Source organism: Micromys minutus (genome assembly GCF_963924665.1).
Source record: "Micromys minutus genome assembly, chromosome: 29".
Taxonomy (NCBI): domain Eukaryota; kingdom Metazoa; phylum Chordata; class Mammalia; order Rodentia; family Muridae; genus Micromys; species Micromys minutus.
In genome coordinates this window covers 826913-847373 of record NC_137964.1, presented here as the reverse complement: position 1 = coordinate 847373, position 20461 = coordinate 826913, and the positions used below count along the sequence as shown (strand labels likewise).

Below are 20461 nucleotides of genomic sequence, written 5' to 3'. Positions count from 1 at the left end.
TTTTAGCCAGTCTCAGCACCACATCCCTGCTCATCACCACCCAAGCTTTCCACATGCCAAGAGCTTACCAGTGTGGCCCTGCCCGGCCCCAGCTTCAAGCTGCAACAGCTGCATGCTCTCTGCTTCTTGCCCCTTAAGCCCACAGGCTTACTTGTGGACCTCGCTTTTTGCAATTTTATTCTTATGACCTTCGCCTGAGATCTTCACAGATCTCACTTTTCTAGTTACCCAGGTTTAGCTAAAATATTACTTTGGGTGATAACTTTCCATGATGGTCTCACTCTTGAAACTACAATCATTTATTCTTCACAGTATCCAACAACCCCACAATTACCACACTGTTTATTTACTAAAACACACGTTTCCAGAGAGCAGGAAAATGCCCTAAAACCAAATGGTAGACTGCTAATAAATATGTTACGAGATGGCCCCATCTCACTTGGGCATTAGGTCGAAAGCATAGTGATTAAAAATAATATGCCTTGGAAAGGTCACATTCCTTAAATCTTCCAGGCATGGATTACTGATTAACCTAAATAAATTCATAATTGGCAGTTGATAGCAGGAAGCACAGAGGAGACACTGGTTTGGAATAAAAAGACTTTCACACATTTACAGCCTTCAAATCCCGACGGCATGTACCTTTTATACAGCTGCCCTAAGAACTACCACACAACTTTCTTTACACACGTGTGAAGTGACTCATGTAAAAGGTTTTTCTTTAGAATACTTTGTGTCACAGAAAACACCGCAGTGTCTGTTGGTAAGAGGCTGGCTGAATGATGGCCCAGTCACATTGTGGAACACTGTAAAATCCTCAACTTCACAGGACACAGACTTATCTCAGAGACACATCTCTGGGCACATCTGTGAGGCAGTGTCTAGACTGTGTTAACTGAGGTAGGACGTCCCATACTTACTATGGAGGGCGGAGCATCATTCCACGGACCACAGATGCTATATGACCTGCTACCTCACAGTCCTGCTGTAACAAACTGTATTGACCTGAGCCAACACAGACACTCCCTTAATTCCTAAAGTTGCTTTTGCCAAGTATTTCACCACAGCGATGTGGAAGATAACTATACAGTACTTTAACAAAGAAGCTATATATAAGATGAGAAACTTCATGTCTGTTTGGAACAGAGGGGCTGGAACTTTTTTTCCTCTGTATCCCTTTAAACTTCTTAAATCTTGAAGTAGATACATATATTAACTGTCAAACAATGTATTTTCAAACTCAGTTCGCTTTCTCTTTACTTCGACTTTCCCAGACAAATTATAAATTTGCTTCCTCCTATCTCTGTGTCTCTTTATCTCCCCCAGTCTCTGCCAGGAATATCATCGTTCTTTCTCTTCTTATGAAACCCTACATTTCCAACATCATCCTTTGTGAGGTTTTCTTTTGTTTTGTACAAGCTGATTCCCATTGGAAATGGCTTCTTTCCCTCCAGGTACCGGTGAGAACCGGCTGGAACCGGCTGGAGTACTGCTCATCACAACTCAGCAGTAGCCACATCCTAACCACCCATCCTCCTACCAGCCTCCACCTATCAGTTTATAGTAGGTTCCCCAGGTTTTAATGCTTTTCTCTTCTCTGCATCCCTGAACCACTGGTGAAGAGAAGTTCTCAAACTACAGCTGCTAACATTAGTATCACAGGAACAGGAAGCTCAACACTCAGGCCCCACTAGAAACATCCCAACTTGGATTGCTTCTCTGTCCTTTAATAAAGTGACACATGGTGCTACCTAAAAGGACACTGTACAGTGAGTTCCCAGATCTAGGTACCCACTGTATGCTTGCTACCCAGAAGTTCTCAGTGAAAACCTGACAAATATTAGAAATCCTCCTAAGCACCCTGAGGTCACTCATGTTGGCCCACAGGTCCAGGCATCAACTGTTCCTGCCCCGCTTCAGATCCTGGCTTGGGCCCCCACTGTGTGTTTACCAACACAAGGACCAGAACCTGTGCAGGGATGTGCTCAACCACAATCATATAAAAGTTAAACTGTCATGTGACAGACACTGGACTTACAGCAACAACTCAACAGTCAGAATTCTATACTTCTTGTTAATCTAAATAAATGCACATGCTTACCATTGTGCTATATCAGACAAGTTTTTTCTATGCTAAATCAATGCAAAGCTCTATGAAGAATTATGCCGTACATCTTCTTTGAAATTAGGGACCTACTATGTGCTGGGCACCATGGTAGGAAGGCAATTTACAGGAATGCTGTTCTAGCCCCCATCAAGTCTACAGATGTGAAACATGTTAACTTCCACAGTTCAAAAGTCTTTTGCTTTCAAATTTCCACTTGAAACTTTCTAAATGTAAAGAGAGTAGACACCCCTGGGTGTGGGGGGAGGACAAGAGGACTCAGAGGGCTGAGAGAAAGCGCTGTGTTCAGAGGTGGCAGGGCTCCCTCTCACAACTGTTTATCTGATTCTCTCTGGATGGCCCGAGAAGCAGGGCTTGCATGAGACAGCTGAATTTCCTAACTGGACATGTAATTAAGCTGACAAATGTCACACCTTGGTTGCTACTAGAATACTCTGTTAGTAAAACACAGGAACTAGAAAGGGAGGGGAAACTCGAAGCAGCCAATCTAAGCTCTGAACTTAGCTCCTGGCTCATCTGTGTCTTACAGTTTGACTCACAGCCAACAGGTTTTAGTGTCAACAGTAAATACATTTTATCTGCTGCAACCAAGAAGAGCCCCTTCTCTCTGAGCCCATGCAGCTGCTGGCAGTGCCAACCACAGGGTACATTTGGAGGCTTTTGCTCTGGATGCAGAAAGGACATACGCCCTTCCCCCACTCTCTAGTTCTCTCCTGACTGCTCGCCCTGTGCTGGCCTCTCCTCCTCTCTCCATTGTTCCTCCATGTAGTTCAAATGCCAAACCCCATTGTTCTTTCTGTAAGATCTCTTACAAACTGTCACTGAAAAGTTCTTCTTAGATGTTTCGAAAGGGCCCTTGTCTGTTTAATTCCACCCGCAGCCTTTACATAGGACTCTACTCTGTACTATGAGACCTCTGCCAAATAGACCATTTTCTCCAGCAGAAGAGGGGGAAGGGAAACAGAGTGAGTGTAGTACAGCTCAGAAAGACAAACCCTGAAGGCTCTCACCTGCAGAACGTAGCTTACGAGCTTTATGTGTGCTCCTATCTATGAGTGAGCAGGCCAAGAAGCTAGAAGGCACCTGTGAGTGGAAAAAAGGGGGTGTGAGGAATCAGGTTAGGGAAGGTAACAAAACACATGTGATATGAGACTGGAAGGTGCATGCTGGACATGGACCAGCATAAACAGGTGGAGGGGAAAGATCAGGGAGAGGATGGACAATCAGCCAAAGCAAACTGTACACACATGCCATAAGAAAGCATTTTACACTGTTTACCAATTTAAAACAAATAAATTCAAAGAATTAAATTAAATTTAAAAAGAACACGGTTTCATATGGGCTCAAACTAACCGAAGCTTAGAGAGCAGGTAAGTTCCTGGAGCTGCAGCTTCCTCTTCTGTGGAATATGCACACTGCCCTTTCCGAAGGGAAGCTGGATGAAATGCTGATGACAATGGTGATAACCTTTAAATATCACTTATTATATGCCAGCTACAGCTAAGCAATTTGTGTATACGTGTGTGTTTAATCCTCACTAAGAATCCTATTATTAGGTCCCATTACAGACAAAGCAGCTGAGGCACGGGCTTAGAGCAGATCCCCATGGTAGTAAGAACTCGAAACACCACCAAGAGTCGTACGGAGATTGCCCTGGGCACTCTCAGACATGCAGCCCACATAATCCACCTTCCCATTTATCTAAACTCTGCTAGGAGACTTCCACATGATCAACAGAAAGAAATCATGAAATGCAAGCTACTGGGTAGTACTGGGTAGATAGCTCGCTCCGTGGGTAAAGATTTGCCCTGTAAACATAAGGACCTGAGTTCAGATCCCAAGCACCTATGAAGACACCAGGAACTGGTGCCCACTTGTAACACCAACTCTGAGAAAGTGGAGACAGGAAAATCTTTGGAACCTAATGGCCAGCCAGTCTAGCTACATGGATGAACTCCAGGTTCGGTTTCAAAACATAAGGCAGAGAGCGAACAGACGATCGTGACACTGGTCTCTGGCCTCCACAAACATACTCATATGTGAACACACACAAACACATGTATATATGAATGTTGCAAGTCCGTATTTCGCTTCTCTCCACTGCACCTCACCAGACACAGAGCAGTCTCACCTTCTGCCTGGACTTGGCCAGCACTAGGAGCAACCCACAGGCCTTCCTGGCTCTCCTGCCTCCTGCTCCCTCTCAAACTCAGCTCCAGCACAGCATTCCTCACCCCTTGTGTTCCTTTTTCCTCCTCCATTTCCACTCGTTCTACTCCTGTCCTGCCTGAAGAAAGAGTTTTGCAGGCAAACCAACCTGTTAAATATACAATTTGGGAAAGTATTGAATGCCTATCAAGGTTGGTGGAAACCGGATGCCAACTCTCCAAATCTTCCTCATATGGCCACTGACCAGGTTGGAGGCATAGTGGATCGAGACCACCTGACTACTTGGGCAACAAGCCACAGACACAAGAGCAGAGAATGATCAGGTGCCATTTCCTTGCCGACTCTCCAGGGGCAATATTCAAGAGGCCGTGAAGGCATCCAAAACCCAAACATAGCTGCACCATAAAGCAGACCATCATATGGGAGTCGGGTGGAAGGTGAAGTCTAAGAGTATGATGATTTGTGCAATCTCAGTGAAGAACACCATCATGCAATTGAGCAGGAAGAACCTCAGTGATCAGAAGCAAAAGGGTCCGTGTATATTAACTGGTTTTGTTTTAATGTCATGAGAAAGAAAGCCAACTCCTATGTCAAGCAGGGGGGAAGCTAACCACAGCAAAGCCATTCTTAAGGATTTTATATTAGCCCCATGACAGGACAGCACTATAGACCGCCAACTGTCAATAGACCTGACAGAATCACTTAAGCTAATTAACTAGTTAGATCTTTGAGATGCAAGGGGAACTGCATTGCGCAATTATCCTAAACTGCAAACTGCTAAATAAATATTGCATGCCTTTGGTAAATAAATAACATGGCCATTTTATGATGTGTTATTATTGAACATGACTGAATACAAGATTATACAAAAGCCAACAAACCTTAAAAACTTGAATTAAAATATATATCAAAGAAAACAGCTCACAAACACAGAACCCGATATGATTGCCCTACACACTGAAAGATAATAGCTCACTGAAGGCCAGATCAAATCAGTAAGTTTATGCAAATGGTACCTAAAAAGCATGATCAACATGTAAGAAACAAAGATCAATCCTTTACAACCTTCCTGTAAAACAAGAAAGATTGGATATTCAAAAATATTATTTTCAGACATTTGTCTTGCAGAATTCTGATCATAATTTCCTTTAATAACAGCTGTGCTGGAGAGCTCAGTGGTTAAGATCAGTTTTGAGCTTGCGGATGACGTGGGTTCAATTTTCCACACTAACATGTCAGCCCAAAGCCATCTCTAACTCCAGTTCTAGGGGGCCTCTCATGACCTGTACAAGACATGAAGGAGATGGCAAGTTCAAAGTCAGCCTTGACTACAAAGAGAGTTCAAAGCCAACCTGAGCAACTTAAGGAGGCCGTGTCTTAAAATAAAAGGTAAGAACAGGGCTAAGGCCTATAGCACAGGCACAGAATGCTTGACTAGAAAGCACAAGCCTTAAGAAAAAAAAAAAGGAAAAGAAGTTTCCTGTCATGGTCTCTGGAACTGTTCACATGAAGCCCAGAAATCCTGGTGTGTTAGGTAGGAAGTAAGCAGGAGTTCAGCTAGGGAGCTCTCTGACCCCAGGCATTACTACGGCCAGCATCCATTGTCTGTTACTTACTTTTGCCTGTGTTCCAGCACAGCGCAGACAGTGAGCACAGCCTGAGAGCTTGACTCCTGTCCTGGACTCCAATCATGGATCCTTTGGCAGCAACTACTCTGTGGCCCACCCACTCTGAAGTTTACTCCCTCTTAGCCTCTTAGAAGGACAAACTAGACTAGGAAAGGTCTTGCTTTATGTGAATGTACTGTTTTTATAAATGTACTGTTGCTGTTTATTTCACAGCATGAAATATTCCTCAATTTCTCAATTAACTTTATACTTTCATTTTGTGCTTATATTTATACCTACACACATAAATCTCCTCCGTGTAATATGTTTATATACACATATACACATAAATCTCCTCTGTGTAATATCAGTATATATACGGAGCAGTTTCTTAATAATTCAAAGTACTTTTGACAAATAATCAGAGACCAATGGCCTTCCTCCCACCCCAACTGTCCTGTCTTCTCAAGCATGCAAACACTAAGACACTGGCTTATCCCCGGTTAATGCCCTGGCTGGACGGTAACAGTATCAACCATATTCCCTTGAGTTAGAACAAATTCTCAGGTTGATGAACACACTGGTACCAATGGAGAAGAGAACTGAGATCTGAACACGTCTGCCTGAGTCCAAAGAGTCTGAACCACAGAAGCACAGCAGAAAAGGAAAGAGGAACCCAGCAAGGTCTCCTCAGACTCAAGTCTAGAGAGCACATGCTACATGTACTTGATACTCTCTGGTGGCACTGAGAACACCTGAGGTGATCTGACCTAAGAAAACAAGGCTTCCTTTGGCTCACAGTTTTAAAGGCTCCAGCCAGGTGGGTTAGTTGACTGGTCTGGATGGTTCTACCATGAGGGCACAGGCATGTGGTAAAACATAGACAAGAAGCAGTCAAAATCCAAATATCTTTTTTAAGATCATGTTTCCAAAGGCCTAACTTCCATCCACTACCCTGACTAATGATTCCACCAGGTCCCAAAGCACCAAGCCTTCAATACTAGGGACTGAGGAGAATACTCCAGATTGAAAGTCCACACTGTATAAGGACAGATCTAGGACTCTGTAGTATCTGAAAAGTGTTATATAGACATAGATTGGTAATCTTTGCAGCCAAGAGTCTGATGTAATACACACATCCAAATTCCACATTCGGGGAACTCACTGTGACAGTAATTGACTTAGTTCACATCCCAATGCATCAGCTTTTAAATGAAAGCAGGAATCACTTGGAGTAACCACTCAACTAGCTTGTTTGTAGAGTTTGTGGAGAAGATCAAACACAACAGGGCTCTACTGAGGAAGTGAGATAAATGGAAAGGGCTGGTACCACGCCCTCTTCAGAGCTGATGATGATGTTCACCGAGCCTCTGCTCCCAGCCTGCAATGCTACAGGAGCAAGCCTATCACACGCAAGCCACTACTACTCAACATCCACCTGTAGGCAGACCATCCCAGCCTGAACTCAAAAGCTGAGAATGGCAGGAGACGGGAAGAACAGACCATGGAGGCCACAGAGCATGTGAGCTGGTGAGGCCACATAAATTCAAACCTTCTGACACCGTCTAGTGCAGAGAGTAAAAGGGTGGCCAACCCTGAGCAGCATGCTTGCTTCTTGTCCACTGTGTAAAATCTGTGTTGTGGCAAGGCTGTGACACTCTGGGCTGCAGTTTTAGACCTGACTATTCTACCCTGCCCCTTGCACCTCAGAGTCCTTTAGAGTTCCCATTCATATGCTATGCTTGTTTCAGTAATGTACCTCGGTACTAAAATCAGTTTTAGGAATAAGGAAGTTGGACAAGCCCAAGGTTGGATAAATCTTCTTTAAAGAGAAACCTGAGGCTTCCCAATGCCACAAAGGCTGTGGGGAAGATGCACACAGAGCCACACTCCTTGGAAGCTCATTCAGGTTTTGAAACCCAACTGTGTACTTTTTTCCCTCTAAATCTTTCTCAAAACAGACAATGCCTTTCTCCAAGTCGCATTTGAATATTTTCATTAACTTAATACAAACCCCAGTCTTATTACACACATTATGGGGCAGAAAATTAACAAGTTACAATGTTTGAAACTATGTGCTTTTGAACATACTCCAAAATAGCTTTTACATTGTTGCTCAGTTGAAGCACATCTGTTAAAATTCCAATCACAGCAGCATTTTTAAAGGATCTCATAGTGTACCACTGCACAGGGCTAGACCATTAACCAATGTGGTTGCTCAGGCTCTGAGCACTTGACCTCGGTCACTAAGAACACTGACAACAATCAACTGGCTCTCAGCCCAGAGAAGCTTTCAAAACCAGTTTGGAAGCACTTCATAATTTTAAACACTTTACAATGAGGGCCTTTTGTACTGACTCTTCTCCCTTATCATCCACCAAAAAACAAACAAACAAAAGAACCAAAGCTGGTGAGCAGACTCCAGCATAGTAAATAAACAAGGTCAACAGACTCCCTTGGTAAGGATGCTTTCAGTTCTGGCTTACCTGAGAGCCAATTAACTACTTGTTTACCAACAAGCCTAGGGCTGGATAAATCTTCTTTAAAGAGAAACCTGAGACGTCTCAAAGCTATGAAGGCTGCTGGGGTAGGCCCACATCAGAGCCTATGCTCTCCGGAAGCTCCTTCAGTTCTTGAATCCCAACTGTGTGGTTTTTCCCTCTCTAAACCATTTGGAAATTTGGATGAAAAAATAATAAGCCATGAAGAAAAAATTTAATTTACATGCAAATCTGTAACAATACAACAATAAAGATAAAGATGTACCCTGGATAATCATCTTTCTAAAGTTAGAAATTCTATATACAAATTAGTGAGACACTACCCACAGCTTGAATGAACCATGAAAATATACTATTCTACTCTCAAGACAGAAATAAAGACCATGCATGTGCATACACAGACACATATACTCTTCACAGGGGTTATCCAAGTAGGCATCCTGCATGAATTCAAAGAATAGAAACACTGCATCTTTGTAAAAATTATTTATTTATTTTATTTACATGAGTACACGGCCGCTGTCTTCAGACACACCAGAAGAGGGCATCAGATCCTATTACAGGTGGTTGCCAGCTGCCATGTGGTTGATGGGAACTGAACTCAGGACCTCTGGAAGAGTAGCCAGTGCTCCTAATCACTGAGCCACCTCTCCAGCCCCAAAACACTGTATCTTACCAGTCATTAAAAAACAGACTGCTAAGGGCTCTGGAAAGAGTGTTCAGTGAGCAGAGCTTGCTGCGAAAACCTGAGCACTTAACTGAGATCCCTAGCAACCATTTAAGAAGTCAGATGATGTCATCTGAGAACCGAACCCCGGAGCCCACCTGATGGACAGCCTAGACTAATCCATGAATTCCAGGTTCAGTGGGAGACACTATTCCAAAAACAAACGAACAAGCAAACGAGTAAAAACATAAATAAATGCTTTTTGAATCAGATATATGTCTTCACCCTTGACCCAGATGTTTCTATCATCTTCCTGATGGCACCCAAGTCATTAAGCTGCTAAATATTTTTTTTAATCACACAGTGGCATTTATAAGTCAACATTACAAATCAGAAAACAACACCATGTGATCATATATAAGTAATGCGACCACCGTGTAGGATCTGTGTATGCACACGCATCGTCTTTATGTCTGACTTGAGACTAAAATAGTTATTCCCAGGGTTCATTCACGGGATGTGAACAGACTCTCACTCACTGATATACAGAATTTCTAACTTCAGAAAGATGGTTTTCCAGGGTATAGTTTTATCTTTATTGTTGTATTGTTGCTGAGTTGTGTAAGTTACATTTTACTCCTAAGGTAAGATGAGAAGAACTACTTCCCAAAGACTTTGTTTTAGGGAGGACACACCTATGTATCGGTGTTTATGGTGTCATTCCACAGAAGATGACCACCTGCAGTTTTAAAGCAGAGTCTCTCTAATTAGGCTAGGCTAGCTGGCTAGAAAGACTACGAAATCCTCCTGCCTCCACCTCCCCAGCACTGGGATTATAGTCACAGACCGACCACCACACGTAACTTTTCCTGAGTGTGATAGGAATAGTCAGGTCCTCTGAGGCAAGCGCATTTCTGGTTGACCTTCCCATCAGGCCCTGTTTCCAACATTTTCCATCATCTGCTGTTCTTAATGCTTCCTCAAACCAGCAGATAGCCCAACCCCAGATTATCCTAGTGTTTCAGATAAAGACACCAAGGCACAGAAGACTGGAGAATCTAAATTTGTTTCAGTAACTACAAAACAACCACTCGTTACATTCATGAGTGATGAGGAAAACAAGCCAAATAAAACAGAACAACAAGTTTTGAAAATAATAAAGGGTTCTCTTACTGATGAGAAATCTGTAGAAATGTCAGTTATCCAACTTGCAATAAGCCAGAGTATGAATAAGTAAGTCTCTATCAACCAGACACCATCACATTTGTATAAGAGCAAAAGAACCATCAAAGGACCCTACAGTTACAATGAAGTCTATTGTTGAGTTTGGGATAAAGTTTATATTAACTAATAGGCTGGATGATGTTGGAACTTAAGTATGCCAGCTTCTATTTTTAAGCTATACAAATAGATAAGGGAAAATTGCAATCAGGAAGAAAAACAACATTGTGATTTATTTAAGAACCTCAAAATGTCATCGAGAAATGGCCCACCCGGGAGAAAATCTACTTCAAAGTATTTGCCTTTCACAATGCATATTCCTCTTCCACTTGGAAAATTTAATTGTGTTTTGTGTATGACCTTTAAAGTACTGTTGTCACAGCTTGATGGTGACATCCCAATAATCTCAATAAAGCTTCTACCACAGATGGGAGGCCATAAAATCATAATAGAAATGCTCAAACTTTATTATAGTATTTATAAGTTTCCTCTCCTACACTTAGTCTTTCCCTCTTCAAAAATGAACAGCGTGCTTCCAAGTGGTTTTCTTAGGAAGACACAATAAAGTGCTGAAGTGAGCCTGCCACTGTCCTCTGAGGGCTGAGCCTGCCACTGTCCTCTGAGGGCTGAGCCTGCCACTGTGCAGTGCTTTAGTCCTCATGAGAGCCTTCCCTGCTTTCTTTCTCCCCGCTCTTTATGTGTGCGTTTTCTGTATGTTATTCTCTTAAATGGTACCACTTTGGTGTGAATCATTCACATGAAAGCCACATCTCACAAGCCACACTGAACTCCGAGACAGTGGGGCCACTGTGTGTTTCTGTCCTCTGTCCTGCAATGGCCAGCTCAGGGGACACCTTCCAGTGCAGGCTGCTTATTAATGGTTATGTATTTGTACAAATGGCATTTGATCACATTTTGACCAGCATTCAAATGGGTACTTTACAAGCTACGTTTCCTAGAAAATAAGAGATAAGTTCTACATTCTAATATCAGTAAGTATTAAAATCACCACACACAGACAGACAGTGTCAGCCCCACATATCAGACAGTAAAACTAAGGCTCCAAAAGCACCTGTACTGCTCATGGTAGGGTAAGAAGGGATCAGACCCAGTCTTAGCATCTGGTGAACTTCGGACAGTGTGGCCTGGTAGGGCCACAACCTCAGGCCAATCATACAAGTTCTATCCAGGAACGTTTAGGAACAACCGTGTGATGCTACAGGCTCTCTCTCTCTCTCTCTCTCTCTCTCTCTCTCTCTCTCTCTCTCTCTCTCTCTCTCTCTCTCTCTCTCTCTCTCCTTCCCTCCCTCCTTTCCTCCCTCTCTCTCTCCCTGTCTCTCCCTTTTGCAAACAACAAACAAACAAAAATGGTTTCACCCAAACCTTATCGAATGGTAGCAATCCTGTTTTAAAGGCTACACATTGAGTCTTTCACTATACCACACTATCCTTTGAAGCAAGAAAACTTCATTTAACTTTCTATAATTCAGATTTTGCATCCATATCATGTTCTACGATTCAGATTTTACAACCATATCGTGTTCAACTCTGCATAATCTGAGCTTTGAGTATCCCCAACCCTTTGTCATATGGTTATCCTATAGGAACTCTTGGGTGCTGGCACAGGAGGTTAATAACATCAAGAAAGGACCTGGCAGAGGGAAGCATCACTGCACAGTTGCTGGACTGTCAGCACTGTGTGCTTGCTTCTCAGAGTACAGTAGAGAGCAGAGGGTTGTCAGGATACAGGTAGCAGCAGGGATCTAGTCAGAACAGTGTTCTGGGACTGCTCACCTCACAGTGGCACTTGCTACCATCACTCCTGTACCCCTTATCTCTGGCCTGGTCAGACACTAAAGTTGGGTAAGTGGGCAGGCCCACTGGGATCCTGGAGATTGCTTCCTAAGCAATGGTCTGGCCATAAACATGACTTTGAAGGTCAAAGTGTCTCCTGTATCAGATTCTTCCTTTCCTCTGTTAATATGATAGAAACAAAACAATAACAAAAACCATGAACTGCCTGCTTATGCTGTATTTTCAATGATGTGGGAAGAACTAGAAGCCACCATTCCAAGATGTAAACAAAGCCCTATATCACAACAGCTCCCACAGGGTCTGTGGACTTACTTTGCATGACCTCATTTTCCCACAGGTGGCCAGGCTCACAGGGGTCCAGTGAGAAAGTCTGGAGTCTCTTGTAGGTTTTGAATAGCCTATTGCAGTACACTGTACTTACCAAACTAGCTTTAATAACACAGAAGATTCCACACTGTCTTCTCAGGCATCTATGAGGGGCCTTAAAATGTGTCCCCAGAGATAAAATGGGAGACTACATATATTTCTGTGAAAAACCCTTTCCTACCTGAGCCTGCTACCCAATGTGTAACTACCATCTGGAATCCTATACTTTGCAGTTTTATGACCATCAATACCTTTGTACAATGCAGCTGTTAAGTACATGTTAAATACACATTGATTTATGCACTTCAGTCATGTTTATAAAATGTCTTGATTTCTTCAGGGCTTACTTTGTATTTATGTTTATAAGATCATATTGTATTTATTATTGTATTGTATTTATAAAATGGGTTGTAATCTTCAGGACCTACTTTGTTATCCTGTAATTAAAATTCATCTGTGTGGGGTTGAAACTTCTGAATGGTGATGGCTTCCAGAAATGCTCTTATTCACAGAAACAATAAAAAAATCAGCCACAGCCTTCAAACCCGGAATTTTCAGTTTTAGAAATTAACTGAAGATATACAACAACTTGTGACATTATTCAAGAAATATGCTGATGCTCTGTTGGCAGCTTGGTTTATGGCATTTTAACTTGACCTAGTGCATCCATTCTCTGAAGCTCTGTGGTAGTCTTTGAAACTAGCAACTTCTCAGTCACAGTATACACAAAATACTTCATCCTGGAGCCACAGGGAAAACACACCAGGTTCAGAATTCTGAAGGGGGAAAATAAAAGCCCCAACATTGTAGCTCTTTGACCCTCCAGTTCCTTGGGAAATCCCAATTCACAAAGCATTAGCATTATTTGATGTCCAGGAGAGCTTACTCAGCAGAAAAAGCCCAGTCTCTAGGGCTTTTGTCAAAAACAATCAGCTACAATTGATTAACATCATAGCTATTAAGTTTGCCATACCAGCTGGGCAAACAAGAGTCAGGTCAAAAAATTAAAAGGAAAATTTAATTCATGAAATTAAATGTCTACAAGGGACATTAGAACTCCATACACCACTGTGGGGTTATGTGAATGACCAGAGAAGATCTGGGAGTCCCCTAATCTCTCAGTTGTTGATGACCTTAAGTCCCATATAACCAGAGAATAAAGACTAAAGCAGATTCTTAATCTATCTGACAGAGAAATGGCCAACACAAACACAGAGACCCCAGATGACTGCAACATCTATTGCTCAAATGGATTTCACAAGACTTTGTCTGCTCATTCGATTGCTAATTAATAAACCAAGAAAGAACTTCACTGGCCACACACAGAACAGAGGTGACTTCATCAGATAAGTACAGAAAACACAAGTCACACACAGCCAGCAACACACACATACACACACACACACATGCACACCTGCACACACAGCCACCACAGTAACAGAAGACACCCTAAGAATATGTGGAGTCCCCATGTCTATACAGTGAGTCATTGAAGACTTCTAACAAACAATGAGTCATGCAAAGACACAGTGTTGCCTATGTGCAGGAAGAAGCAGAGGATGGAAGTTGTCCCTGAGGAAGCCTAGATGAAGGATGCCAGACAAAGACTTTAAGGCAACAATCACAAATATGTACAGCACATGTCTAAAAAATTAAACCTTGAGAAACTAGTTTTAAAGGTGATATACATTAAAAGAAAGCAAACAAACTCTGAAGTTGGAAAGTAAAACAATCAAGAAAATGCTTACACCAGAGCACAACTCACGGATGACTAAAATTACAGTAAAATTCCATTCACACTAGCATTATAGAGAGTATTTACAAATAACTTAATAGAAAAAATGAAAGATTTGTATCCTAAAATTCACAAAAGTTTGTGGAAGGAAATTAAAGACTTGGAAAAATAATAAAGTATCCAATATACAAAGGTCATAACAACTCAGTATATTAAGGTGCCCATTCTCCCAAAATTGGTTTATAGATTCAAAACCATTCCTATCAAAATTCCAGGAAACTCTTTCAAGAAAGTAACAAGCAGGTGGAGGACTTTCACTTTCAAAATTTCTATCACGATCCAACAATCAAGCCAGGTTAGTTCTCGAAAAAAGAGAAAGCATTAAAGAATGAGAGTCCAGAGAAAAGCCATACATTTAAGGTAGAACAGTTATTTGAAAGGAAAAGGCCAAGATGATTCAACAGAAGAAAGAAGGTGGGTGGCTTAACAGATAAAACCAGGACATCTACATCAAAAAGATGATCTGCGATGCCTTCCCTTCAAACAGCGTGCACTGATACTACCTTAGAAAAACCACAGACTCAGGACCATCACTATCTAATTGGGGCTAATTATTTCTTACACGCAATGCTATGGAATACCTATGGAAGAAAATGCATTTATAAATTAAACCTTATCAAAATTTATGATCTTTTCACTTATGACCTCATGAAGCACAGAACAGACTGAGAGAGCATGCACACATGTTCCATATCATACAAGTAACATATATGCAGAAAAATTGACATGACAAAGAATGAACCAAAATATGAAGACACTTCACCAAAGCAGGGATTGAGAATGGGCAACAGTTGCAGGAAAAAATATTCAACATCAGCCATTGGAAGACACAATTAAAACAGTGAAAAGCTGTTAATTCACACACTAGAACGAGAACACTCAAGGCAGACATGCCATGGGCTTGGAAGGCTGTGAGACAGTGGAACCCTCCACACACTGCTAGCGGAAGTCAAAGTATAGCCCCAGTTCGGACCACAGTCTGTCAGATTCTCAAATGCTCAAATACAAAACGACCACGAGATCCAGCAAGTGTGTCTATTCTAGGATAATTAAACATTTTTTTCCATACAGAGAGATTCACATAAAGGCTTAAAGCAGCCCAATCTACAATAACTAAAACAAAACAAAACATGCATCAACTTTTGAATGGAAAGAGATATTTGTTGAATCTACAGGACAAAACACTCTTTGGTAATAAAAAAGAGATACAGATTGCTGACACATGATATAATTGCAGAAAAAAAGTTAAAAACCATATTCGTGATGAAATGAGCTAGATACAAGAGACCGCACACCATATGCTACCATTTCTAAAAATACCACTGAAAGGTGAGTTTATAGGAAGAGGAGAGCAGTAGGTACTTGGGGGTGCTGGAAGATGGAAAGTTACCTATAGGTCTTATAGGAGTAAATTAAGTGTCTTAAACCTCTATAGTGATGGTCATGCAATTCAACTGTGTACTTGAAATAGATGAAACTTATGATATGTAAAATATATGTCTAGCAAGTTGTCTTTTAAAACTTAGAAAGGAGCTACATCTCGTGTGCCTGCTCTGTCATAGTCCAGTGCACAGATGTGTGGCAGATTGGTCTGTCCCCTTCCCATTGGCCACTCTGTTTGTTTCTAAGAACTTTGCTGCATGGAGTGGAGCCAGTATGAATGTGATCAACGTTCCCAGCACATACAGTAATGGCTTCTCACAGTTATGTAGCTATAAGTTCTGAATTGTAATTTAAGTGAAATTTCAATTTTATGTATCAGGGTGGTTTTTCAAAATAATAGACAATCTATGCCTCGGTCCCACAACAGGGATGCATGAGCTGTTCTATGGATTTATATCCTTTCCAGACCACTTTTGCTTACAGACCTAAACCAAGAGGCTAGATGGCAATCCAGCCATTCGATTTAACTGCTGTATTTTGATTTAGGTATTTGCTCTCTCATGACGAATAATCCACTTGTTTTATAACTTCTTGACGCATACAAACTGCAGTGAACATGTGGAGGTGCCTCTCTGCTAGCATGGCTCTTGTGTGTGAAAATAAAACAAACATTGGCAAGGATGTATGAGAGTCAGAATCTGAATACATCCCAGATGGGGACAACGGTGCGCCCACTACTGATCATGTGTTAGCAGTCTTCACAAAACTGGACACTGACCACATGACTGAACGATTCTACTCCTGGGTATAAGGCTAAAGGAGCGACAACAGATCAAAGGTGTGCCTGTAAGCCCGTGTTCACTGCAGGAAAGGCAGCACACACACACATTTTAATTTTATCCAGTTTAAAAAGGAAACAGATGGTGCACACCTATATTCTCACCACCCAAGAGGCTGAGGCAGGAGGATCACAGGGATTTCAAAACCAGCCCAGAGTATACAAAAGGCCCTGTCTCAAAAACACTCCCCAAAGAATAAATGTATGGTATATGCTGTCAATAATGTGTGCCATAGGTACCACATGAAATGCACAACACAGACAGGGACATGAGCTGCACCACTCTGCTTATTTGAAGCTTCTTGAACAGGAGAAAATATAAAGACATCCTTCAGATGAAGTCAGCATCTGTGGTTGAAATACTTAGTGACAGGCAATGGTGAGCACCAGCCAGCACCGAATAAACCAAGCCCCACTCAGTCACGTACCAACTGTTTAAAATAACAATCTTATGCTGGGTATAGTTTTAAATGCCACTATAGAAGGGGCACCTTTGTTTTGTTTTGTTTCGTAATGTGCTCATGGAGTCATCACAAAGGTGACCTGTTTAACTTAAATGAAAAATGTGACAACTCTTTCTTGTGTCTTACCTTAGATCAAGCCAGACTTAGTGACTTCAGTGGCCAAAGAACACAAAGAAAGTGATAGTGTAAGATGTCAAAGCCACATCCTGGGGGTTTCTGCTGTGAGAACAACGTTGAAAACAGCTGGAGAGGGCATGGAAGAGCTTGCTAATGGATGGTCCTCCTCATGTCCTTCTCTAACTCTTCCCACCCAGGCATCACGTGGAGGATGTTATCTTGACCTTCCAAGACCAGCTCACCCACTGCTAAATCCTGCTACATAAGCAAACTGCCCAGTCACGCCCTCCAAAATTCCTGACCTATCAAATCATGACAGTTAATAAAGCAGCTGCTGCTTTATGCCCCCGTATCTTGGGATAATTTGTAATTCAGCGGTAGATAACCATGCAGGCATCAGTTCATTACTCTGGAAATTGGTAGAGGAAAAGGAGAGGCTGCACTCATCCCACCCTCCCAGGACCATCTACTTAAAACCATACAGCTCCCAGGAACACGGTCTTAATGAATTCCAGCTGAGCGTAAGGAATGATACAGGCAAGACATACAGTCCAGTGCCTCTGAAGAAACCAGGATTCTAGAAAATCAGCAGTGCATGCTAAGACCGCAAGTGAAGCTTCCACCACCAGGAAGTCCAGACACGCACAACCCCTAACAATGCCCCCAAGAAGCACAGAAGGGTAGGAGAGCTCTAACCAGCATGAATATTACTACATAAATATACAGAGTCAGGTGCAACACAGACTAGACTGAGACTGCATTAAAATAAGCCAACCTTTAAAAGCCACCTTCGGAAACAACTGCTGAACTCTTAATACATACAGGAAATTAGATGATATTAAAGTCTGCTCTGGCTCTTTCTGCCATCTTCTCTCACCATCCCCATGGTGTGAATGAATGTTCTGGCAGATGCTCTCAGAAGCATCAATGCTGAGAAGAGAGGCAAACACCAGGTCCTCCTCAGGCCATGTTCTGAAGTCACCGTTCGGTTCTAACTGTGTGATGAAGCAGGGACACATTGGTGAATTCCAGATCATTGATGATCACAGAGCTGGGAAGATCATTGTGAACCTCACAGGAGGTTGAATAAGTGTGGAGTTATAAACCCTAGGTTTGATGTTCAACTCAAAGACCTAGAAAAATGGCAGAACAACCTGCCCCCAGTTTGGTCTTATTGTGCTGACAACCTCAGCTGGCATCACAGACCATAAAGAGGCAAGACGAAAACATACAGGAGGGAAAATCCTGGGATTCTTTTCTTTTTTCTTTTAATGTAAAGCATAAATAAAAGGGCTCTGTGGGCTTAAAAAAAAAAAAAAAAAAAAAAAAAAGTCTGTTCCGAGTTTCCTTCATCAGAATGAAACAAGAATCAGATTGGAAACAAAACTTAACAGTTAGGGGTGCAAGGCAAAATTATTCGCTGTTCAGCTACTGACTGGCACTAGCCTTGTGAATTAATGTTAGGACAAGGCCATCTCTGTACTATTGGCTCATTCCATCACAAATGTGCTGTGTGGGTGCACTTTCCAGGCTCCAGTCATTTCAGTAAAGACCTCACATGTTTGTGGTTAAATTTAACCTCAGGTAGCAAATAGATTTTGGTTGGTGATTATGTGATAAAAGATATTTTAACTGGGACTGGGGAGATGGCTCAGCTAGTAAAGTGCTCACTACACAAGCATGAGGGTCAGAGTTCAGATCCCCAGTGCCCAGGAAATGTGGAGTTGCTATAGTGGTTCAGCTGTAAGCCCAGCATGGAGAAAGCAGAAACAAGGGATCCCTGGAGGAAGAGAAATTTGGGGTGGGAGAGGGGAGGGAGAGAAAAAGGGGGGCAGGTTCAAGGTATGGGAAGCCCAGGGGACAAGGTAAATACATAGACATCTGCAACATTGGGGGAAGGCAGAGAACAGGGGGAGCCACTAGAAAGCCCCTGACAGGAGGAATGAGAGAAGCTCCCAGGACACAATGAGAATGACATTAGCTGAAATTCCCAACAGAGGGGAGATAGAACCTGAAGAAACCACCTCCGGTATATAGGCATGGCCCCCAGTTGAGGGATGGGACCACTCCCCCACCTCAAATTTTTTTAATCCAGAATTGTTCCTGTCTAAAGGAAGCACAGGGACAAAAATTGGAACAGAGACTGAAGGAAAGGCCATCCAGAGACTGACCCACTTTGGTTGAGATCCATCTCCTCTGCAGACATCAAACCCCCACTGTATTGTGATGCCAACAAGTGCTTGCAGCACCTGACTAAGACACTCACATTCAACCATTGGACTGAGCACAGAGAGCCCAGTGGAAGAGTTAGGGGAAGGACTAAAGGAGATGAAGGAAACTGCAACTCCATAGGAAGAATAACAAAATCAACTAACTAAACCCTCAGAACTCCCAGGGACCAAACTACCTACCAAAGAATATACATGGTGGGCCCATGACTCCTGCCACATATGTAGCAGAGGATTGCCTTACCTGGCATAAATGGGAGGGGGAGGCACTTGGTCCTGTGGGGGCTTGTTGCCCCAGCAAAGGGGATGCTAAAGGGGTGAGGAAAGAATGGGTGGGTGGGTGAGTACCCTCTTATCAGCAAAAGGGGGGTGATATAGGGAGCTTTGTGGAGGGGAGCCTGAAAAGGGAATAACATAATCAATAAAAATATGTTCAACAAAAAAATGAAATATTTTATTCTACTCCATAAAAAATGGTAAAAAATATCATTTTACTTATGGCTTTAATTAAATGCAAAATTCTCAGGGATGAGTCTATCTAAAGGAGGCATCTCTACTAACTGGCATTAGTAGTTTGCTCAGGTGCTGTCCTCAGCACCAAAATGCAGCAAGGGCCATGTGTGGCTGACAGGTCAGAGAACAAGCGCGACAGGCAGATGTCCTGAAGAGTTAGCTTGCATAGTGTCTTCCTTTTATTTCCCTGCCAGCCCAGGGCAAGTATTATACAAAGGCAGCAAACTGCAGAAGACACAGGCTGCTCTATACAACCTTCCTTCCAGGTCTTCCTTGTCCTTTCTCTGTGTGATATTACATCTGATTCAATATCCCAGCCTTTTTAACTCCATTCTAAACCTGACCTGGTACAAAAGGTTGGGAAATTACTTACAGAGCTGATTCTTCAGTGAAACTTGTAGAACTCTATTTCTGAAACACGGCCAGAGCAGACCTAGACTTTATGGAAGAGCTGCCTTTTATTTGGGTTCTTAAACCATTAGAGTGCTTCATTTAATTTTTGCTTGTCAAGAGATATATTAGGACCATGTGGTTGCTCTAAAAATGTCACAAACCATGTGGCTTTTGGCAAAGGATATTCTCTCACAGACCTGGAAGAGAGCAGACCAAAATCTAGAGCCTACCTCCCTGGTGGATGACGACAACCCCTGGA

At 42.3% G+C, this 20461-nt stretch overlaps 1 protein-coding gene and 1 pseudogene across 2 annotated transcripts in view; one reads left to right on the top strand and one right to left on the bottom strand.

The window, feature by feature from the left end:
* SDK1 (sidekick cell adhesion molecule 1) overlaps window positions 1-20461 on the bottom strand; it is a gene marked incomplete at both ends in the record, with an annotated part of 923105 nt that overhangs the window by 793574 nt on the left and 109070 nt on the right. The window lies entirely within an intron of this gene.
* LOC308439232 (small ribosomal subunit protein uS8-like) lies at window positions 17962-18340 on the top strand (annotated as a pseudogene). The gene has a single exon. The product of its transcript is annotated as a small ribosomal subunit protein uS8-like (transcript).